Source organism: Bubalus kerabau, chromosome 15 (genome assembly GCF_029407905.1).
Source record: "Bubalus kerabau isolate K-KA32 ecotype Philippines breed swamp buffalo chromosome 15, PCC_UOA_SB_1v2, whole genome shotgun sequence".
Lineage (NCBI taxonomy): Eukaryota > Metazoa > Chordata > Mammalia > Artiodactyla > Bovidae > Bubalus > Bubalus kerabau.
The window spans coordinates 77,713,400-77,736,506 of NC_073638.1; the positions used below are offsets into that span (position 1 = coordinate 77,713,400).

The 23,107-nt window shown below is 40.4% G+C and overlaps 1 protein-coding gene and 1 pseudogene across 3 annotated transcripts in view; one reads left to right on the forward strand and one right to left on the reverse strand.

Annotated features, from left to right (window-relative positions):
- Positions 1 to 23,107, forward strand: part of CSTPP1 (centriolar satellite-associated tubulin polyglutamylase complex regulator 1) — a 210,219-nt gene that overhangs the window by 119,035 nt on the left and 68,077 nt on the right. The window lies entirely within an intron of this gene.
- Positions 3,130 to 3,200, reverse strand: LOC129629399 (uncharacterized; annotated as a pseudogene).

The following is a 23,107-nucleotide window of genomic DNA, read 5'->3' on the forward strand; positions in this document are numbered from 1 at the left end:
GTCCCCCCACCCATTTGTTCTCTGTGTCTATGAGACTTTTCATTTTGTTTTGTTTGTTAGATTCCAAGTATGAGTGAGATCACATAGTATTTTTTCTTTCTCTGTCTAATTTATTTCGCTTAGTGTAAAACCCTCTAGATTCATCAGTGTTGTTTCAGATGGCAAGATTTCTTTTTTATGGGTGAGTAATATTCCATTTGGAGAAGGCAGTGACACCCCACTCCAGTGTTCTTGCCTGGAGAATCCCAGGGACGGGGGAGCCTGGTGGGCTGCTGTCTATGGGGTCGCACAGAGTCGGACACGACTGAAGCGACTTAGCAGCAGGAATATTCCATTGCATGTATGTATGCCACATCTTTATCCATTCATCTATCAGTGGACACAGGTTGCCTCCATATCTTGTCTGTTGTAAATAATGCTGCAGTGAACACATATATTGCTGTGCAGATATGTTTTTGAAATAGTATTTTTGTTTTCTTTGGGTAAGTATCTAGAAGTGAAATTCATGGATCGTATGTTAGTTCTGTTTTTAATTACTGTTTTTCATAGCGGCTGCACCAATATACCATGGCCCCAGTACTGCACAAGTGGTCCCTTTCCCCACATCTTTGTTGTCTTTTTTGATGATAGCCATCCTGACAGGTGTGAGGTGATATCTCATGTGGTTTTTATTTACATTTCTCTGATGATTAGTGATGTTGCACATTTTCATCTGTCAGCCATCTATGTCTTCTTTGGAAAAATGTCTGAGTCTTCTGCTGCTTTTAAATTGGATTATTTGGCGTTTTGCTATTGAGTTGTTGGAGTTCCCCGTACATATTGAATATTAACCCCTTATCAGATACACGACTTACAGATATTTTCTCCCATTCTTAGGTTGCCTTTTCTTTCTTCTTCTTCTTTTTTTTTTTTTTTGGCCATGCTTTGTGGCATGCAGTATCTGAATTCCACTATCAGGCATCAAACTTGTGCCCCTGCAGTGGAAGCACGGAGTTCTAATCACCAGGCCAACAGGGAATTCTGCTTTTTCACTGTATTAGTTGTTTCTTTTGCTTTGCAGAAACTTTTCAGTTTGATATCGCTCTTGTTTATTTTTGCTTTTGTTGCATATGCTTTTGGTATCATATATCCAGAAAAACTGGTGCCAAGATCAATATCAAGGATGTTTTCCCTTATGCTTTCTTCTAGGAGAGGAAGAAAGTTTCAGGTCTTACATTAGCCTCCTTTAAACCATTGTGAGTTATTTTTTGTGTGTGGTGTAAAATAGAGGTCCGATTTAATTATTTTGCATGTGAGTGTCCAATTTTCCCAGCACCATTTATTGAAGAGACTATTCTTTCTTAGCTATCTTGCCAAATGTTAGTTGACTGTACATGTGGGCTTATTTCTGGGTTCTCGAGTTTGTTCCGTTGCTCTACGTGTCTGTTCTGATGCCAGTACCATACAGTCTTGATTACTTTAGCTTTGTAGTATTGTTTAAAGTCAAGACGTGTCATGCCTCCTGCTTTATTCTTCCTTCTCAGAATTGCTTTAGTTCTTCAGGGTCTTTTGTGGTTTCATATGAATTTTAAGATTTTTTTTCTATTTTTTCTGTGAAAAACGCCATTGGAATTTTGATAGGGATTACATTGAATCTATATATGGCTTCAGGTAGTATGAGCATTTTAACATTATTGATTCTTGCAGTTGGTGAACATGGATATCTTTGCATTTGTTTGTGTCTTCAATTTCTTTGATCAAACTCTTGCAGCTTTCAGTGTACATATCTTTCACTTCCTTGAATGAGTTTATTCCTAAGTATTTTATTGTTTTGGATGCTATTGTGAATGGGATTGTTTTCTTAATTTCTTTTTCAGGTAGTTTGTTGTTAGTGTATTAAAATGCAACTGATTTTTGTATGTTGGTTTTGTGTCCTGTAACTTTACTGGATTTGATTTATTAGTTCTAACAGTTTAGGGATTAGATTGGAGTTTTTAAGATTTTCTATATATAAGATCGTATCATCTACAAACAGAGACAGTTTTACTTCCTCCTTTCTGATATGGATGCTTTTTATTTCTTTTTCTTGCCCAATTGCTCTGGTTAAAAATTGCAGTACTGTGTTGAACAGGGATGGTGAGAATAGGCACCCTTGTCTTGTTCCTGATCTTTAGAGGGATAGCGTTCAACCTTTCACCACTGAATATGGAATAAGCAGTGGACGTGTCCTGTACAGTCTTTATTTGGTTGAGGTACTTTCCTTCTATATCCAATTTGTTCAGTTTTCAATCATGAAAGGAAGATGAATTTTGTGGATATATGTTTTTATTTCTCTTGCGTAAATCAGATTAGATCAGATCAGACGCTCAGTCGTGTCCAACTCTTTGCGACCCCATGAATCGCAGCACGCCAGGCCTCCCTGTCCATCACCAACTCCCGGAGTTCACTCAGACTCATGTCCATCGAGTCAGTGATGCCATCCAGCCATCTCATCCTCTGTCGTCCCCTTCTCCTCCTGCCCCCAGTCCCTCCCAGCATCAGAGTCTTTTCCAATGAGTCAACTCTTCGCATGAGGTGGCCAAAGGACTGGAGTTTCAACTTTAGCATCATTCCTTCCAAAGAAATCCCAGGGCTGATCTCCTTCAGAATGGACTGGTTGGATCTCCTTGCAGTCCAAGGGACTCTCAAGAGTCTTCTCCAACACCACAGTTCAAAAGCATCAATTCTTCGGCTCTCAGCCTTCTTCACAGTCCAACTCTCACATCCATACATGACCACAGGAAAAACCATAGCCTTGACTAGACGAACCTTTGTTGGCAAAGTAATGTCTCTGCTTTTGAATATGCTATCTAGGTTGGTCATAACTTTCCTTCCAAGGAGTAAGCGTCTTTTATTCTCTTGCATAAATATCTAAGGGTAAAATCACTAACAAACTGTTTTCCACATTGGTTGTACTGTTTTATACTCCTATCAGCAATGTCTGAAAATTTCAATTGTTACACATCCTTGCTAATATTTGGTGTTGTCAATCTTTTTCCCCCCAACTTTGAGATATAATTGGCATGTAACATTCGCAGGTCTAACGTGTACTGTGCAATGATTTGATATATGTATATATTGTGAAATGATTACCACAGTACAGTCATTTTTTAAAATATGGAACGTTTCACAAGCTCGTATGTCATCCTTGCACAGGGCCCATGCTAATCTCTCTGTGTGCTCTTTTGCTCAGTCATGTCCAATTCTTTGTGACCACAGGGATGTAGCCAGCCAGGCTCCTCTGTCCGTGGAATTTTCCAGGCAAGAATACTGGAATGGATTGCCATTTCCTACTCTAGGGAATCTTCCTGACTCAAGAATCAAACCCACGTCTCTTGTGTCTCCTGCATTGGCAGGTGGGAAGCTCCAGTTGGCTCAGTGTTGTAAAGAATCTCTATATTGTGCCAGTTTTAATATATGTTCTTCTGAAGCAAGCAGTCATTTTTTTAAATTTCTTATTTTATATTGGAGTATAGTCGATTAGCAATGCTGTGATAGTTTCAGGTGGACAGCAGAGGACTCAGCCCTATACATACATACAGCCATTCTTCCCCAAACTCCCCTCGAATTCAGGCAAGCACAGTCTTTAATTTCAGCCTTTCTAATGGGTCTGAAGTAGCCTTTCTAGTATCTCATTGTGGTTTTGATTTGCGTTTTCCTGATGACTAATGATGTTGAACACTTTTTTATTGTTTATTGGCCATTTCCCCTGTGAAATGCCTCTTCACATCTTTTGCCTGTTTTTTATTGGGTTATTTATTATAATCATTAAAACAGTTCTTTATATATTCTGGTTCCCAGTCAGATATATGTATTATAAATCTCTCTCACTCTTTGGCTTATTTATTTCCTTAATGAAGTCTTTTATAGAGCAGAAGTTTGAAGTCTATTTTCTGAATTTTTTCTTTTATGGTTAGGCCTTTTGGGTCCACTCTAAAAAAATCTTTGCCTTAAATACGTTTACAACACTATTACTCTACATTTTCTTCTAAAAGCTTGAGAAATTTACTTTTACATTTAGATATATAATCCATCTTGAATTAATTTTTGTGTGTGGTTTGAAGTTGAGATCAGGATTTTTTGTTTTGTTTTTTTCCATATGGATAGCTAGCTGTTTATTTCAGCACCACTCTTTGAAAGACTGTACCTTTCCCTCTTAATTTTTTTGGTTTGTTTGTAAAAGAAATCCGTTTATACAAGTGTGGGTGTATTTCTGGATTCTCTATTTTGTTTCATTGATCTACTTGTTGAACTTTAGTCTTGATTACAACAGAAAGGTACCGTATGTACCTTCTTTAATGTCTCTCAGCAATACTTTATAGTGTTTAATATACAGATCTTATACATTGTATTAAATCAATTTATATATTTCAAGTTTTGTGCTACTATTTAAGTAGTATTATTTTTAAAATCTATTTTCTTTACAACTGTTCATTGCAAGAACTTAGAAATATAATTGCTTTTTGTATATTTCTCATATCTTGAGACTTTGCTAAATTCACTTATTAGTTCCATAGCTTTTTTGTAGATTCCTTAGAATCTTCTACATGCAAAATCATGTCATATGCCAATTAGGGGCACTTTTATTTCTTCCTTTCAGGTCTCTGTAGGTTATTTTTCTCTTTCTTTCTTTATTGCCAGAGTAGGACCTCATTACAATGTTGAGCAGAAGTGGTGAGAGCAGATCTTTGCTTTGTTCCCAATCGTGACAGAAGAGTTATCAGTGTTTCAGATTAAATATGAGGCTTTTTGTCGATGTCCTTTATTATGCTGAGGAAGTTTACTTTTATTCTTAGTTTGCTGAGAATTTTTTAAATTTAATTTAATTGTTTTAATTGAAGGATAATTGCTTTACAGAATTTTGTTGTTTTCTGCCAAATATTAACATGAATCATCCATAGGTATACATATACTGAGAATTTTTATTGTGACTTGGTATTCAATTTTTTATTGTTTTTCTGCATCTATTGAGATAATATATGATTTCCCCTTTATGCTATTAATGTGAATAAATCTACCTTAGCCATGATTTATTATTATATATACATATATATATAATTGGATTCCTTTTACTAACATTTTGTTAATGATTTTCAGCTCTCTGCATTATGTATTTTAGCCTGTAGTTTTCTTTTCTTGTAATATCTGTCTGGTGTGAGTGTCAGGATTATGCTGGTCTCATAAAATGAGTTTGAAAGTATTTCCTCCTGTTTTTAATATATCTTTTTTTTGGGGGGAGGGGTGGTTCCAATCCAATTTTATTACAAAAACAGGCAGGAGCCCAAGTTTGCTGACCCCTGGAATCTATCAAAATACCTTACTGCTTCTCCTACTAGCTATTAAACATGCTCAAGCCTCTTCCCATCTCGTTGCAGCTTCTCCTTTGTCTTTGGACATGGGATATCTTTTTTTGATGGGTTCCAGGGTCCTCCTGTTGATGGTTGTTCAACAGCTATGCAATTTCAGTGGTCTCGCAGAAGGAGATGAGTGCGCATCCTTCTACTCTGCCATCTTGAACAAATCTCAGTAATATATCTTTTTTAAATGTCTCTTTTTCTAGGAAGACTTTTCTGAACTTTTAAATAAGATTTAATATGCTTCTTATAAGCTCTTTTCCTAACATTTTTCATACATATAAATGTTTACTTAAATTCTGTCTTCCTCATTAGACTGTAAGCTTCATTAGAACATTTTTATGTCTTTCTTATCCCTGGGCTAGCATCTAGCAAAGTGCCTTGTTCAGAGTTCAGTTGGCCCTTGAACAACATGGGTTTGAACTGTGCGAATTCTTTTCAATAAATATATTGGAAAATTTTTTATAGATTTGCAACAATTTGGAAAAGCTTACCGATAAACCGTGTAGCCTAGAGATATCTAAAAAAAAAAAAATTAAGTTAGATATGTCATAAATGCCAAATAAATGTAGATGATAGTCTATTTTATCATTTGCTACCATGCATATGTGCTAAGTCATTTCAGTCATGTCCAACTCTGTGCAACCCTGTGGACTATATAGCCTGCCAAGCTTCCCTGTCCATAGGATTCTCCAGGCAAGAATACTGGAGTAGGTTGCCATGCCCTCCTCCAGGGGACCTTCTTGACCCGCAGATCAAACCCGTGTCTCTCAGTCTCCTGCACTGGCAGACAGGCTCTTTACCACTAGTGCCGCCTGGGAAGCCCACTTAAATATCACCATGAAGAGTGAAAGTGCAAGTCGCTCAGTCGTGACCAGCTCTTTTCAACCCCATGGACTATAAAGTCCATGGAATTCTCCAGGCCAGAATACTGGAGTGTGTAGCCTTTCCCTTCTCCAGGGGATCTTCCCAACCCAGGGGTCGAACCCAGGTCTCGTGCATTACAGGTGGATTCTTTACCATCTGAGCCATAAGGGAAACCCATAAAAATGGTCAAATAAAAAGTTTATAAAAACTTATGCACATACCTACATAGCATCATTTGTGGTCTAGAGAAATATAAACAAACATAAAGATGCAATATTAAATCATAACTGCATAAAATTAACTCTAGTACTCACTGTATTACTGTAATAATTTTGTAGAGACCCCCTGTTGCTATTGCAGTGAGCTCAAGCATCGTGAGTATCCACTTAGAACGCCGTGACACTAACTATTTCCACCTGGGCAGTTCGTAGCTCCAGTACTGCTTATCACGTTAAAAGTGATCCCCTGCAGATCTCATGTATTTTTCATCACATTTAGTGCAATACTGTAAACCTTGAAAGACACCATTGGACCCATATGAAGAGCCACTTGTGATGCTGGAAGTGCTGCTAAGAAGCAGAGAAAAGTCATGACATGACAAGAAAAAGTTGAATTGCTTGATATGTACCATAGATTGCAGTCTGCAGCTGTGATTGCCCACCATTTCAAGATAAATGAATCCAATGTAAGGACCATTCTTTAAAAAAAAAAACACTTCTTCTGTGTGAGTCGTTGCTGCAGCTAGGTCAGCAGGCACAAAAACCTTGCACTTTTTAAGAAATATTGAATATTTCTCTTTTTATCTCTTTGAAAATTCAGCTTTCATGTGGGTGTAGAATTACTGTAAGAAAGGCATACTGATAGACTCTAATATGATTTGAGAAAAAGTGAAGTCATTATATGACAACTTAAGGCAAAAGGAAATTGAACGATCTAAAGCTGGAGAATTTAATGCCAGCAAAAGGTGGTTTGATAATTTTAGAAAGTTTTGGCTTAAAAAAATGTCAAGATAACAGGAGAAGCAGCTTCTGCCAACCAAGAGGCAGCAGAAAAGTTCCCAGAAGCAATTAAGAAAGTCATTGAGGAGAAAAGATATCTGTCTAGACAGGTTTTTAATGCATACGAAAGTGCCCTATTCTGGAAAAAAAAAGAATGCCATAAAGGACATTTATGAGTAAAGAAGAGAAGTGAGCACCAGAATTTAAGGCAGAAGGAAATAGGCTAACTCTACTGTTTTTTGCAATTTCAGTCAAGTGTATCATCAGGACTACCCTCATCTAGGCTTCAGACCTTGAAGGAAGAGATAAACACCAGCTCCCAGTCTTTTTAAGTTGTACAGGAAGAAGACCTGGACAACAGGAGTCCTTTTTCTAGATTGGTTTCATAGACATTTTGTCCCTAAATCAAGAAGTACCTTGCCAGTAAGGGACTGCCTCTTAAAGTTCTTTTGATTTCAGACAATGCCTCGACCACCCAGAACCTCATGAATTCAATAATAAAGGCTTCAGAGCGGTCTACTAGCCCCCAAACACACTCTCTAATTCAGGGGATAATAAGGACCTTTAAGGCTCATTACACACAGTACTCTAGGGACAGGATTGTCAACACTATGAAAGAGAACCCCAATAGAGAAAACATCATGAAAGTCTATAAGGATTACACCACTGAAGATGCCATTGTTGCTATAGAAAAAGCCATGAAAGCCATCAAGCCCAAAACAATAAATTCCTGCTGGGGAAAACTGTGTCCAGATGTTGTACATGACTTCACAGGATTTACAACAGAGCCAGTCAAGGAAATCATGAAAGAGATTGTGGGATGAAAAAGAAAACGTAGGCGGAGGGGTGAAAATTTTAAGATATGGAGAAATTCAAGAACTAATAGACACCAAATGAGAGGAAATAACAGAAGATGACTTGATGGAGATGAGTGCTTCCTAACTGGTGCCAGGCAATGAAGAAGACGTACACATAGTGCCAGAAAACGTATTGACATGAGACAGTCTGGCAGAAGGTTCCTGTTATTCGTGACTGCTTCTGACTTCTGCGACGTGGACCCCTCTATGATACAGATGCTGAAACTAAAGCAAACAGTAAAAGAAGGATGAGTACTATGTAGAAATATTTTCAGAGAAAAGAAAAAGCAAAAAAGGTCAGGCAAATTTCTGATATATTTCAGTAAAATTGCACCCAGTGTGCCTGCCTCTCCTGCCTCCCCTTCTACTTCTGCCACCCCTGAGACAACAAGATCAACCCCTCCTCCTCCTCAGCCTACTCAATGTGAAGACCTTTATGATGGTCCACTTCCACTTAATAATGGTAAGTAGCCACCTCATGCGAAGAGTTGACTCATTGGAAAAGACTCTGATGCTGGGAGGGATTGGGGGCAGGAGGAGAAGGGGACGACAGAGGATGAGATGGCTGGATGGCATCACCGACTCGATGGACATGAGTTTGGGTGAACTCCAGGAGTTGGTGATGGACAGGGAGGCCTGGCGTGCTGCAGTTCATGAGCGACTGAACTGAATCATGTTATACAGTTAACTTAACTGTTGTGTATGTGGAGGGGGGTATGTTTGTGTGAAAATCTAATAGCTGAATAGCAAGAACTGTGTGACATTTTGTGTCAGCAATACGATTGCTTTATGGTTCAGTTCAGTTCAGTCGCTCAGTCGTGTCCAACTCTTTGCGACCCCATGAATCGAAGCATGCCAGGCCTCCCTGTCCATCACCAACTCCTGGAGTTCACCCAAACTCATGTCCATCGAGTCGGTGATGCCATCCAGCCATCTCATCCTCTGTCATCCCCTTCTCCTCCTGCCCCCAATCCGTCCCAGCATCAGGGTCTTTTCCAATGAGTCAACTCTTCGCATGAGGTGGCCAAAGTATTGGAGTTTCAGCTTCAGCATCAGTCCTTCCAATAGCCTAACCTATGTACAAATGAATGAATCATTATAAAAATTTTATGGCATGCAATATTACAGTCATTCATTCAGTACTGGAAATATTGCTACATTAAAAAAAACCCACTTACTTGTGATGACATGATAAAACAAAGTTTCTATAATTATAAGAGAGAGAAGCAGGCTATATGGTAATGTAATTCTCTGAAAGCAAAGTTTTAGTAAACTAGGAAGAAGACTAACAGATTGTTAATTTTGTATTAAATATCACTTGCCTTATGCCTGTGTAAGGACAGGCTATCGGCCTCAATACCAGTCTTGCACACAGTCGTTTTTTTTTTTTTTTAACATTCTTTTTACCTTTATTATATGATTCAAGGGAATCTCTAACAAAAAGGAAAAATGTATTTTCTAATTTTTAATTGGAAAAAAGTTTAATACTTTCCTGTAAAGAGTAAGAACTTTGCAGAACTTAGAGATCTTTTTTTTTTCTTTTTTTTATTTATTTTAATTGGAGGCTAATTACTTTACAATATTGTGGTGGTTTTTGCCACACATTCACATGAATCAGCCATGGGTGTACATGTGTTCCCCATCCTGAACCCCCCTCCCACCTCCCTCCCCATCCCATCCCTCAGGGTCATCCCAGTGCACCAGCCCTGAGCACCCTGTCTCATGTATCAAACCTGGACTGGCGATCTATTTCACATATGATAATATACATGTTTCAATGCTATTCGCTCAAATCATCCCACCCTCGCCTTCTCCCACAGAGTCCAAAAGTCTGTTCTTTACATCTGTGTCTCTTTCACTGTCTCGCATACAGGGTCATCGTTACCATCTTTCTAAATTCCATATATATGCGTTAATATACTGTATTGGTGTTTTTCTTTCTGACTTACTTCGCTCTGTATAATAGGCTCCAGTTTCATCCACCTCATTAGAACTGATTCAAATGCATTCTTTTTAATAGCTGAGTAATATTCCATTGTGTATATGTACCACAGCTTTCTTATCCATTCATCTGCTGATAGACATCTAGGTTGCTTCCATGTCCTGGCTATTATAAACAGTGCTGCGATGAACACTGGGGTACAGATGTCTCTTTCAATTCTGGTTTCCTTGGTGTGTACGCCCAGCAGTGGGATTGCTGGGTTGTATGGCAGTTCTATTTCCAGTTCTTTAAGGAATCTCCACACTGTTCTCCATAGTGGCTGTACTAGTTTGCATTCCCACCAACAGTGTAAGAGGGTTCTTTTTTCTCTGCACACTCTCCAGCATTTATTGCTTGTAGACTTTTTGACAGCAGCCATTCTGATTGGCGTGAGATGGTACCTCATTGTGGTTTTGACTTGCATTTCTCTGATAATGAGTGATGTTGAGCATCTTTTCGTGTGTTTGTTAGCCATCTGTATGTCTTCTTTGGAGAAATGTCTATTTAGTTCTTTGGCCCATTTCTTGATCGGGTTGCTTATTTTTCTGGAATTGAGCTGCAGGAGTTGCTTGTATATTTTTGAGATTACCTCCTTGTCAGTTGCTTCATTTGCTATTATTTTCTCCCATTCTGAAGGCTGTCTTTTCACCTGCTTATAGTCTCCTTCATTGTTGCACACACTGTTCTATGTGATGAATATTTAGGTGATGATAATGGTACCTATCAATACATGAACCATTCTACCTGTAAATAAATATGGATTTCTTTTTCACATCTTGTTGTTAAGTCCCTAAGTCATGTCTGACTCTTTGTGACCCCATGGACTGCAGCACGCCAGGCTCCCCTGTCCTTCACTATTTCCCAGAGTTTGCTCAAACTCATGTCCATTGAGTTGATGATGCCATCCAAACATCTCATCCTCTGTTTCCCCTTTCTATTCTTGCTCTTAATCTTTCCCAGCATCAGGGTCTTTTCCAATGAGTCAGCTCTTCGAATCAGGTGGCCAAAGTATTGGAGCTTCAACTTCAGCATCAGTCCTTCCAATGAATATTCAGAGCTGATTTCCTTTAGGATGGACTGGTTGGATCTCGTTGCAGTCCAAGGGACTCTCAAGAGTCTTCTCTAGCACCACAATTTGAAAGCATCAGTTCTTCAGTGCTCAGCCTTCTTAATGGTCCAACTCTCATAAATGTTAGTAATACATATAACATTACAGCGTTTTGTATCATACAAGACAATATCTATGTAGGTACTGACAGATGATTCACTTGTAGACAGACTATGTAAACTTTGTGGTATAAATACAGTACAGTGCTATAAATATGTTTTCTCTCCCTTATGATTTTCCTAATAATGTCTTCTTTTCTCTAGCTTACTTTATTGTTAAGAATACAATATATAATAATATAATATACAAAATATGCGTTAATTGACTGTTTATGTCACCAGTAAGGCTTCAGATCAACAGGAGGCTATTAGTAGTTAAGTCTGGGGAGAGTAAAAAGTTCCATAAATTTTCAACTGCATGGGAGGCCGGTGCCCCTAACACCTGTGTTGTTCAAAGGTCAACTATATATATACATATATATATACACACATATATACAAATGAATATTTATACTTACATTGTATTAAAGGGAAAATAAGAGACTAGGAAGACTTGAGAATTGTGACAAAATACTGAAGACAATGTAAAAAGTCTTCCTTTTAAAAAAATTACATCAGAGCGAAAAAACAACAGTGAGGACTAGGTGGATGTTATCATATTAATGAGTGAAAGCGAGGAAAGAGAGCATTCACCTCTTATTTTGATTTAGTCTCCTCATCAAAGAGAATGCTTTTTGGATTGGAAAAGATTAAAAGAAACACTGGTTCCAGGAAATGAAATCAAATATAGCTGAGATGTAAGAAGTCACCTAACTGCTTTAAATGAGCTCAAGTTTCGGGCCTGATTTACTTTCTGAGGCGCGGAGGGCCAGTGGATAAGCAGGCTAAACTGCTGGGAGTCTCTGGGAAAGCGGACCATGCGCAGGATGTGAGGAGAGGGCGGCGCAGGATGTGAGGAGAGGGCGGCCGGGCAGAGGCAGGGTGGCCGAGCTGCTGGGAGAAGTTCCAGAAGACCCGCGTCAGCAGGCCGGTTCAACAGACTGAGGGCAGGTGATCTTGCCATCAGTCCTGAGATATTCTTTCAGTTCAGTTCAGTTCAGTCACTCAGTCGTGTCCGACTCTTTGCGACCCCATGAATCGCAGCACGCCAGGCCTCCCTGTCAGTCACCAACTCCCGGAGTTCACACAGACTCACGTCCATCGAGTCGGTGATGCCATCCAGCCATCTCATCCTCTGTCGTCCCCTTCTCCTCCTGCCCCCAATCCCTCCCAGCATCAGAGTCTTTTCCAATGAGTCAACTCTTCGCATGAGGTGGCCAAAGTACTGGAGTTTCAGCTTTAGCATCATTCCTTCCAAAGAAATCCCAGGGCTGATCTCCTTCAGAATGGACTGGTTGGATCTCCTTGCAGTCCAAGGGACACTCAATAGTCTTCTCCAACACCACAGTTCAAAAGCATCAATTCTTCAGCGCTCAGCCTTCTTCACAGTCCAACTCTCACATCCATACATGACCACAGGAAACTGTTTGTTAAAGAGGAAGTTGTCGGTGTTTAGAAAAGGACGTTGTAGTCACTGTAAGCCTATCAGAGTTTATTGCAAGAGAAAGGGCTGGGAGGGGATGAGGGAAGGAGGGAGGGGAGGAGAGAAGAGGGGAGAAGGAAGAGAGCCCAGGCTTGGTGGGTAAAGAAGGCCCCAGCTGTTACTTCTGAGTAAAACGACATTAGGCAAATTATTTATCTTTATAAGCCAAATTGCCTTATCGGTAAAATAGAAATAATAAGAGAACCTACTTAATAGCATAGTTCTGAGGTATAAACCAAATAATGTGTGTAAAACATTTATTAAAATCATTGGTAATTGTGAAGGGAGTGACAAAGACAAATGATGGTAATAGCCATAATACTGAAGGAGGAAAAAGTGAAATAGTCAATGCAAACTTACTCCATTTTTGAAGGGATTACTAGACTGTTAAATTGAGAAGAATCTATACTTAGCTATATTTATTTATTAGCTATATTTATTATAAAATTATTATAAAATGTAGCTGTATTTATTCTGTTGGTTTGGGATTCCCAGGTGGCACTAGCGGTAAAGAATCTGCCTGCCACCGCGGGAGATGCCAAAGACACGAGTTTGATTCCTGGGTTGGGAAGATCCCCTGGAGAAGGAAATGGCAACCCATTCCAGTACTCTAGCCATGAAAATTCCACGGGCAGTGAAGTCTGGTGGGCTGCAGTCCATGGCGTCTCAAAGAGTCAGACACGACTCAGCACCCACTCTCTCACTCACATTGTGTTGGTTTAGTTTAATTGGATTTCAGCAAGACCTTGACAACATCTCCAGGATATCCTTGTGAAGAAGCAGAAAGGATGTAGGGCTGGATGATATCTAACAGGTTGAACAGTCATATCCAAATGTGCTAATTAATGGGTTTGTGTCATGCTGAAGTGAAGACTCCAGAAGTATAATTCTGGATTATGTCATTTTTTTCTAATCCATTATTTGCGTGAAAGCGTGGATAGCAGGCTGATCAAAGGTGGGAGACATAGCTAATAAGCTACCTGAAAGAAATAGCACCTGAAAAGCCATCGTATAATATACTACAGAGAATATGGGGGTGGGTCTACCACTGCTAGCTTATGACCTTGAATAAATTATTTAACTACCTGAGCCTTAGTTTCCTATTTGCATGAAGATAATACCACCTATTCTGTGGTGGTTGTGAAAATAAAAAAGATATGTGTACTAGTTAAATATATTTTAGTTATCTATCAGTGTATAATAAATTACCCCCAAAGTTTTGAGGCTTAAAGCAATAAATACTTACGTCACACCGTTTCAGAGGGTTAAGAATCCAGGAGCAGCTTACTTGGATGGTTCTGGCTCAAGGTCCCACGTAAGGTTAAAATCAAGATTTGGGGGACTCTGTGGCGTGGTTATGAATCCACCTTCCAATGCCGGGGACGTGAGTTCCATCTCTGGTCAGGGAACTAAGATCCCACATGCCACAGAGCGACTAAGCCCATGGGCCACAGCTAGAGAGCCTGCAGGGTGCGACTAGAGAAGCTTGCTCACCCACAGTGGAAATCCCAGTGAGGCGGTTAGGACCCAGTGCAGCCAAATAAACAGATTTTAAAAGAAGAAGACAAAATCAAGATTTGGGTCAGGGCTGCAGTCATCTGAAGGCTTGACTGGGACCAGAAGATCTGTTTCTAAACTCACTCATATCACTGTTAGCAGGAGGACTCAGTTCTTCATCATGAATTCCCATGACATGGTAGTGGCTTCCCCAGAAAAAGTGATCTCAGAGAGAGCAAGAAGCATCAGTACCTCTTATGACCAAGTCTCTGAAGTCACATCATGGCACTTTCATTTTACTCTGTTCTTTAGAAGTGAATCACTAAGTTTCACCCATGCTCAAGGGGCAGAGAGGAGAGTATCATAGAATCTTGTGGACATATCTTAAAACCACCACATTATAAAAAGTACTCTGTTAGTGCTTCACACAAGGTTCAGTTCATTTCAGTTGCTCAGTCCGACTCTTTGCAACCCCATGGACTGCAGCATGCCAGGCCTCCCTGTCCAACACCAACTCCTGGAGTTTATTCAAATTCATGTCCATTGAGTCGGTGATGCAATCCAACCATCTCATCCTCTGTCATCCCCTTCTCCTCCCGCCTTCAATCTTTCCCAGCATCAGGGTCTTTTCCAGTGAGTCGGTTCTTCACATCAGGTGGCCAAAGTATTGGAGTTTCAGCTTTAGCATCAGTCCTTCCAATGAATATTCAGGACTGATCTCCTTTAGGATGGACCAGTTGGATCTCCTTGCAGTCCAAGGGACTCTGAAGAGTCTTCTCCAACACCGCAGTTCAAAAGCATCAATTCTTCGGTGCTCAACTTTCTTTATAGTCCAATTCTCACATCCATGCATGACTCCTGGAAAAACCATAGCCTTGACTAGACCTTTGTTGCTAGGTGCTCCATACATGGCAGTTGTTTTTATGGTGTTACTACCATACACCTAACACATAAGGTCTTTTCTCTAAAGCCACTATGAGCAGGACAAGAAAACCTCATGGTTCTTTAGATTCCTGGAAAATACAGAGAAGGAAGTTCCATATATCACAAGATTAATTATATCTGTTTTGTAAACTAAAATGAATGAACTCTTTTTGTACTATCGCATTAAGAACAGACTGATAAAATTAAATTTCAGTAACACTTAATAGTCAGAGAGGGCAATGGCACCCCACTCCAGTACTCTTGCCTGGAAAATCCCATGGACAGAGGAGCCTGGTGGGCTACAGTCCATGGGGTCTCGAAGAGTCGGACACGACTGATCAACTTCACTTTTACTTTTCACTTCCATGCATTGGAGAAGGAAATGGCAACCTACCCCAGTGTTCTTGCCTGGAGAATCCCAGGGACGGGGGAGCCTGGTGGGCTGCTGTCTATGGGGTCACATAGAGTCAGACACGACTGAAGTGACTTAGCAGCAGCAGCAGCAACATTTAATAGTCATACCTAAAGTATATAGTCAGCTGGCAAATACCAGTGACATGGATAGTTTGAATTGATGGTTAATCCAAAAATTAATTTTGTTTGGTTAAGATAAAATATAAACACCTATATTTATTTTTAACAAATATTAGAATTCTTCCAACTTTAACTGTGTAGTATACCAAATTGTCTGAGTGTCCTGCTCTCCTTTCCAGCTAGAAAACTGGCCACCGCTAAGACCGAGAGGACCCAGTCTCAAGAAAGATAAGAAGACTTGCTAGTTCAGCCACCTTCCCTGAGGGCAAGGAGTAATTTAGGGAGAATTAAATCACCAAGCAAAAGAAGTATATCAACAAAGGGCTCAATGAAGCCAGAGAGTTCATGTTGATAGTAAAAACTCAGAAACAAGAATCGGTACAGCTACGTCCCTGGATGACCTAGTGCTCCTCTGCTTGTGCACACGTATGGATACCTAGTGTCCATCAGTCACCTCAGGACTGTCTAATGCTGGTTGTAAGCAAAAGCATAAGAACTCCTGAACTCCAGGTGGACAGAGTAATTTACTGGGCCACTTTGGTAAGATAAGATCATTAAATTGAAGATATTGTCACATCCAAAACTGGTTTATTCACTAGTGTTTTGATTTGCATTAATCATTAGACAGTTCCTCAGGCTAATGTCTGGAATTATGGAACTCTCCTTAGCAAGTCACCAACAAAGCAATCAGACTTCTAACATGTTCACAACACAGTCACGGATTTGAAAGTCAGTAAAAATGGCCCCCAAGGAGCCAGTGTTTACAGAGTTTAAATGTGTCTTTGTAAAAGAGGCAGAAAACTGCCCAGAGCTCCGCAGAGAATCCGATAACTTATAAATGCATAACTTTCAGGTTCTGATCAGGTCAACAGCAGCAGATAACAAGGTGGTGAGGAGGGTCTGACAGGGGTGATAAACATTATCAGGAAAGAAAGTCACTAAAATTCAAACAGTGAAGAGAAAATCCATGTTAAAAACAAACGAGAAAATCTATATATTTTTTTAAAAAAATCAAATGGTATTTTAGGGTCCTTTACCACGTAGGGGACCTGTAAAGGCTTTATCTTTTTTGTTCTTTGAGGATATCTCTCCATTATGGCCCAGGGCAATAAGCAATTGTCATCATGTTGAACCAGAGTTGATCAACCAAATGCTACTTATGTTTATTATCATCTTTTTAGCAGGCCGAGGAAGTTTGTGATGCAGTTTAGAGATAAGATATGCTTTAAAAAAAATTTTTTTTTAAGTTTGGGCACTTAAGCTTTACTTATTGACTTACAGAATGCACATAGAAGAAGGGGTCACTGGAGCCTCCGGGAAAACTGTGTACTGATTCAGCATCATGAGGGTTGCACAGCCTGTTCTGTGAATAATAAAATAATAATAGCCATCATTTGATGAACACAAAGAATGAGATGGCCGGATGGCTTCACCAAGTCAATGGACATGAACTTAGGCAAACCCTGGGAGATGGTAAGGGACAGGGAAGCGTGGCATACTGTAGTCCATGGGGTCACAAAGAGTCGGACATGGCTTGGCAACTGAACGACCATGAAAACTCACCATGTGTCAGGAACTGTGTTAAATCTTTACATGCATTATGGTATTGAATCTTCTCAACCACTATTTTGAGTATTATTAGTATCTCCATTTTTTAAAATGTTTATTAACTTATTTGGCTGTGCCAGATCTTAATTGCAGCACACAGAACCTTCCATCTTCATCGTGGCATGCAGGATCTTGAGTTTTAGCACCTGAGCTCTTAGGGACAGGCTGTGGGATCTAGTTCCCTAACCAGGGATCAAACCAGAGCCCCCTGCAATGGGAGCACAGTCTTAGCCACTGGACCACCAGGGAAGTCCCTGTCTCCATTTTAAAGATGAGGGAACTGAGGTCAGTTCAGTTCAGTCACTCAGTTGTATCCGACCCTTGGCGACCCCGTGGACTGCAGCACGCCAGGCTTCCCTGTCCTTCACTATATCCCGGAGCTTGCTCAAACCCATGTCCATTGAGTCAGTGATGCCATCCAACCATCTCATCCTCTGTCGTCCCCTTCTCCTCCTGCCTTCAGTCTTTCCCAGCATCAGGGTCTTTTCCAATGAGTCTGTTCTTCACATCAGGTGGCCAAAGTATTGGAGTTTCAGCTTCCACATCAGTCCTTCCAATGAATATACAGGACTGATTTCCTTTAGGATTGACTGGGTAGATCTCCTTGCAGTCCAAGAGACTCTCAAGAGTCTTCTCCAAAACCACAATTCAAAAGCATCAATTCTTTGGCGCTCAGCTTTCTTTATAGTCCAACTCTCACATCCATATGTGACTACTGGAAAAACCATAACTTTGACTAAATAGACCTTTGTTGGCAAAGTAATGTCTCTGCTTTTCAATATGCTGTCTAGGTTGGTCATAACTTTTCTTCCAAGGAGCAAGCGTCTTTTAATTTCATGGCTGCAGTCACCATCTGCAGTGATTTTGGAGCCCCCAAAAATAAAGTCTCTCACTGTTGCCATTGTTTCCCCATCTATTTGCCATGAAATGATGGGACTGTATGCCATAATCTTACTTTTCTGAATGTTGAGTTTTAAGCCAACTTTTTCACTCTCCTCTTTCACTTTCATCAAGAGGCTCTTTAGTTCTTCACTTTCTGCCATAAAAGTGGTGTCATCTGCGTATCTGAGGTTATTGATATTTCTCCCAACAATCTTGATTCCAGCTTGTGCTTCTTCCAGCCCAGTGTTTCTCATGATGTACTCGGCATATAAGGTAAATAAGCAGGGTGACAATATACAGCCTTGACGTACTTCTTTCCCAATTTGGAACCAGTCTGTTGTTCCATGTCCAGTTCTAACTGTTGCTTCTTGACCTGCATACAGATTTCTCAGGAGGCAGGTCAGGTGCTCTGGTATTCCCATGTCTTTAAGAGTTTTCTACAATTTGTTGTCATCTACACAGTCAAAGGCTTTGGCATAATCAATAAAGCAGAAGTAGATGCTTTTCTAGAACTCTCTTGCTTTTCCAATGATCCAATAGATGTTGGCAATTTGATCTCTGATTCCTCTGCCTTTTCTAAATCCGGCTTGAACATCTGAAAGTTCATGGTTCACATACTGTTGAAGCCTGGCTTGGAGAATTATAAGCATTACTTTGCTAGTGTGAGATGAGTACAATTGTGCAGTAGTTTGAGCATTCTTTGGCATTGCCTTTCTTTGGGATTGGAATGAAAACTGTGGCCACTGCCTAGTTTTCCAAATTTGCTGGCATATTGAGTGCAGCACTTTCACAGAATCATCTTTTAGGATTTGAAATAGCTCAACTGGAATTCTATCACCTCTGCTAGCGTGATAGCCTGCTAGCGCTACCACCTTTGCTTCAGCATGACATGAACCCATTAATTAGCACATTTTGATATGACTGTTCAACCTATTATGTCATCCAGCCTACATCCTTTCTGCTTCTTCACAAGGATATCATGGAGATGTTGTCAAGGTCTGGTTGAAATCCAATTAAACTAAACCAACACAATGTGAGTGAGTGAGTAGGTGTTCAGTCATGTCCAACTCTTTGCAACCTCATGGACTGCAGCCAGCCAGGCTCCTCTGACCATGGGATTCTCCAGGCAAGAAGACTGGAGTGGGTGGCCATGCCCTCCTCCAGGGGATCTTCCCAACCCAAGGATCGAACCCAGATTTCCCGCATTGCAGGTGGATTCTTTACCATCTGAGCCACCAGGGAAGTCCAAGAATACTGGAGTGGGTAGCCTATCCCTTCTCCAGGGGATCTTCACAACCCAGGAATCAAACTGGGATCTCCTGTGTTGCAGGCAGATTCTTTATCACTTAGGCACCAGGGAAGTCCTCTAATGTTATCTTATATGGCAAGAAGAACTTTGCAGGTGTGATGAAGTTAAAGATCTTGAGATGGGGGAGTTTATCCTGGAATATCCATGTGGACTTAATGTTATCTCAAGTCTTCTCAGAGGCAGACTGCAAGAGATTTTATGATAGGAGAGGAAAGGCAGTGTGGAAGCTGGAAGCAGTGGACAGGGGAAGGTGATGCAGCATCCCAAGCCAAGGAATGACCACAGCCCCTCGTGGCTGGCAAAGCCAAAGAATAGATTGTCCCCAAACCTCCAAAGGAACCATGCCTGCTGACACCTTCATGTCAGCCCTGTTAAGACTCATTCTGGGGACCTCCCTGGCAGTCCCATGGTTAAGACTTCACCTTCCAGTAGCGGGGAGGTGCCGGTTCAGTCCCTGGTCAGGGAGCTAAAATCCCACCTGCCTCAAGACCAAAAACCAAAACATAAGAGACCAAAAAACCAAAATGTAAAACAGGAGCAATATTGTAACAAATTCAATAAAGACTTTAAATGGTCCACATCCAAAAAAATCTTTAAACAGAAAAAAAAAAAAAAGATTTATTTTGGACTTCCAGCCTTCAGAACTTTTTCTTTTTAATATATCAACTTAAGAATGATTTTATTTTATTTTAAATTTTATTTTATTTTTTAACTTTACAATATTGTATTGGTTTTGCGGATGGGGAACACGTGTATACCTGTGGCAGATTCATTTTGATGTACGGCCTTCAGAACTATAAGAGAATAAATTTCAGCCGTTTCAGGCTACCAAGTTTGTGGTAATTCGTTACAGCAACCATAAGAGTCTCATACAACCATGTGACTGTCTTCATGGTTTGCTTGCTCCACACTTTGTATCCTACACTTGGTAATTATATTTCCTAAATTCGGTTATAAAAGCATCGTTTTGGATTAGGTTTGAGGCGTGTTGAGAATTTAGCTGAGCTACCCCATGCTATTGCTGCCTTGGGATCCGTTTTGTTTGGTCCACAGAGACGTTAAAAATGATGCCAGCCCCTCAGCAAGCACATGCCCTGGATAACAGCCTGCAAAGTCACAAGTAAATACAAGGTCCTGATACGACTTTCCCCTTGTGTTCAGAGGCCGCCCCTGCCTCCCAGGGCTTTCACCTCATCCCTTAGATAAGACCCAAGTGGGAGCTTACCAAAAGCCCACTCTTGGTTTGAATTGACCAATCCAGCCTTAGCCCAGAAATCCCAAAGTTCTTTACCCACAGACCCTAATAAGGACTTGTCACCCCAGGTCCTGACAGTCTCGTCTGCACTCTGCCCTGACCTCCCACTTTGGCCCCGTGAGATGTGCTTTGCGCTTCTCCAAGACCTGTCTGTAATAAACATCTCTATTTCAGTTTTTTCTGTGGTCAGCTATTGAACAAAACTCACCACCTGCTATCCTATGCTCCACTTAACAAATGTTGGTTAACAAAATCATAACAAAGAGGCACTTGATGAGATTGTCCAGTCCTATGGCTACCCCGTACCCCAGCCTTTTGTGCTGCAGCAGAGCAGGGGAAGTGATGGGGCCAGCGTTGCTATAGGTATGATGAAAGGAAATATTTTCAAGATGAAGGATTAACACACTTATGGAAAAATACTGAATATCAAAAGTCAAATCAGTAATCACGTCCCACATCTCTGACTAGAAATGTAGTAGATTTCCCCTATACCCTCCACTCTTCATTAAAAAAGTATTTCCAACCTTCAAGAAAGCTATGGAAGTAACTTGGACTCACCAAATGCTACCAACTATTACATTTGTGCACAATAGGCAGGAAGGGAGGTAGACAGATAGATAATTCAAAACTAAGTTATAAGAATCATGACACTTAACCCCTATGTCAGTGAAAATGAAGCCACTCAGTTGTGTCCAACTCTGCGACCTCATGGACTGTAGCCTACCAGGCTTCTCAGTCCATGGAATTTTCCAGGCAAGAGGACTGGAGTGTGTTGCCATTTCCTTCTCCAGGGGATCTTCCCGAGCCAGGGATTGAGCCCAGGTCTCCCGCATTACAGGCAGATGCTTTACTGTCTGAGCCACCAGAGAAGATGCAACCCTTATATACTTAATATAACTTAATATATATAACCCCTATATACTTAATCCCCTAAAAGGAAGCATTCTCCTCGTCTGCGTAACCCCAGTTTCGTTATTTAAGAAAATGAACAATAATTCCCCGGTTGTTCTCAGATATATTAAAAGTTTGTTTTCTGACCCAGGGTCAAATCAGGGTTCACAGTTGTACTTGGTAACGTCTCTCTAGTTTCTTTTAAGCTGGAACAAACACTGCGCTGCTTTGTTTCTCACGATGTTTTTCTGGTGTTTAGCCTGACCCTCCCTGCGCTCTCACGTAAACTCCACGGGGGCAGGGAGTTGGGTCCCTTTTGTTCCTTGCTATGTCCTCAGCACTGAGAATAGGGCCTGGCACTTATTAAGACTTAGTAAATATTTGTTAAATAAATAGATGAGTGGATGAATAAGCAATGCAAGTGTAATGAGCATCGTGAGAGGTGATCTAGAGGATGCCAAAGAGGCTGATCTGTTGTTGTTTGTGTATTAACTGTTACCTCTGTGTTCCAGGGATTCGTGTTCCAACAACAGGCTTGTTTTACAGACCAAATAGGAAAATATAAATAAAAATTGTTTAAAAAAATAACCAACTGAAAAAGTTGGTCAAGACAAAAGAGGTATGGGAATTCCCTGGCAGTCCAATGGTTAGGGTTCCGCAGGGGTCACAGGTTTGATCCCTAGTCAGGGAACTAAGATCCTGCAAGCCTTACAGCATGGCCATGAGGCATGACATGTAACTTAACAGTAAGACTACAAAGACACTTAAATTGACTATTGGGTCACAGAATGATGTAACCAGCACAAACCTAAGTTAGCCTTAGAGTAATACAAAAGTAACAGAGGTCTTAAGGAGAAGATGGTTGTTTTGCTCTGTTTATGCATTCTTTCATTTGACTAGTATTTTTTGAGGGCCTACTGTATTCCAGGCACTAGTTTATACATTCTTAAAGGTCATCTTTTTTAACCATCAGTAATAATACAGAGATAGGCACAGTTTCATTTTGGAATAAAGGAAAGTAATTATCACAGAAATAAAACTATTGTGTTATTTGGAGATATTTTTATTTCATTGACTTCAAATTGATTCTTTTGAGCTCATCACTCCAATTAAAGAAATAAATTTCTAACAGGGAAACGGCCTACCCAGAACATAATCAAGACAATAATCATTGTATCTTTTTCCTGGAAGAACTTTCCCATGATTGTTTAGTTCAGCCTGAAAAGCCTTTTGTGACACTTAAAAATCACTGAAGGGAAGAAAAGAGCCTGAGCTGGGCTGGTTTTGCACAGGACATGAGCTGTGAGTCTGGTTTCGGCTGTCAGTATTAGACAGGATGCCATCTACCAGCTTTGTTTCTTGTCCAACTCCAGTCTCCACAGGTTTCCGTTTCCCTTTGCTCTCCAGTCCAAAGGAAAAATACTCACATGATTCTTAGGAATA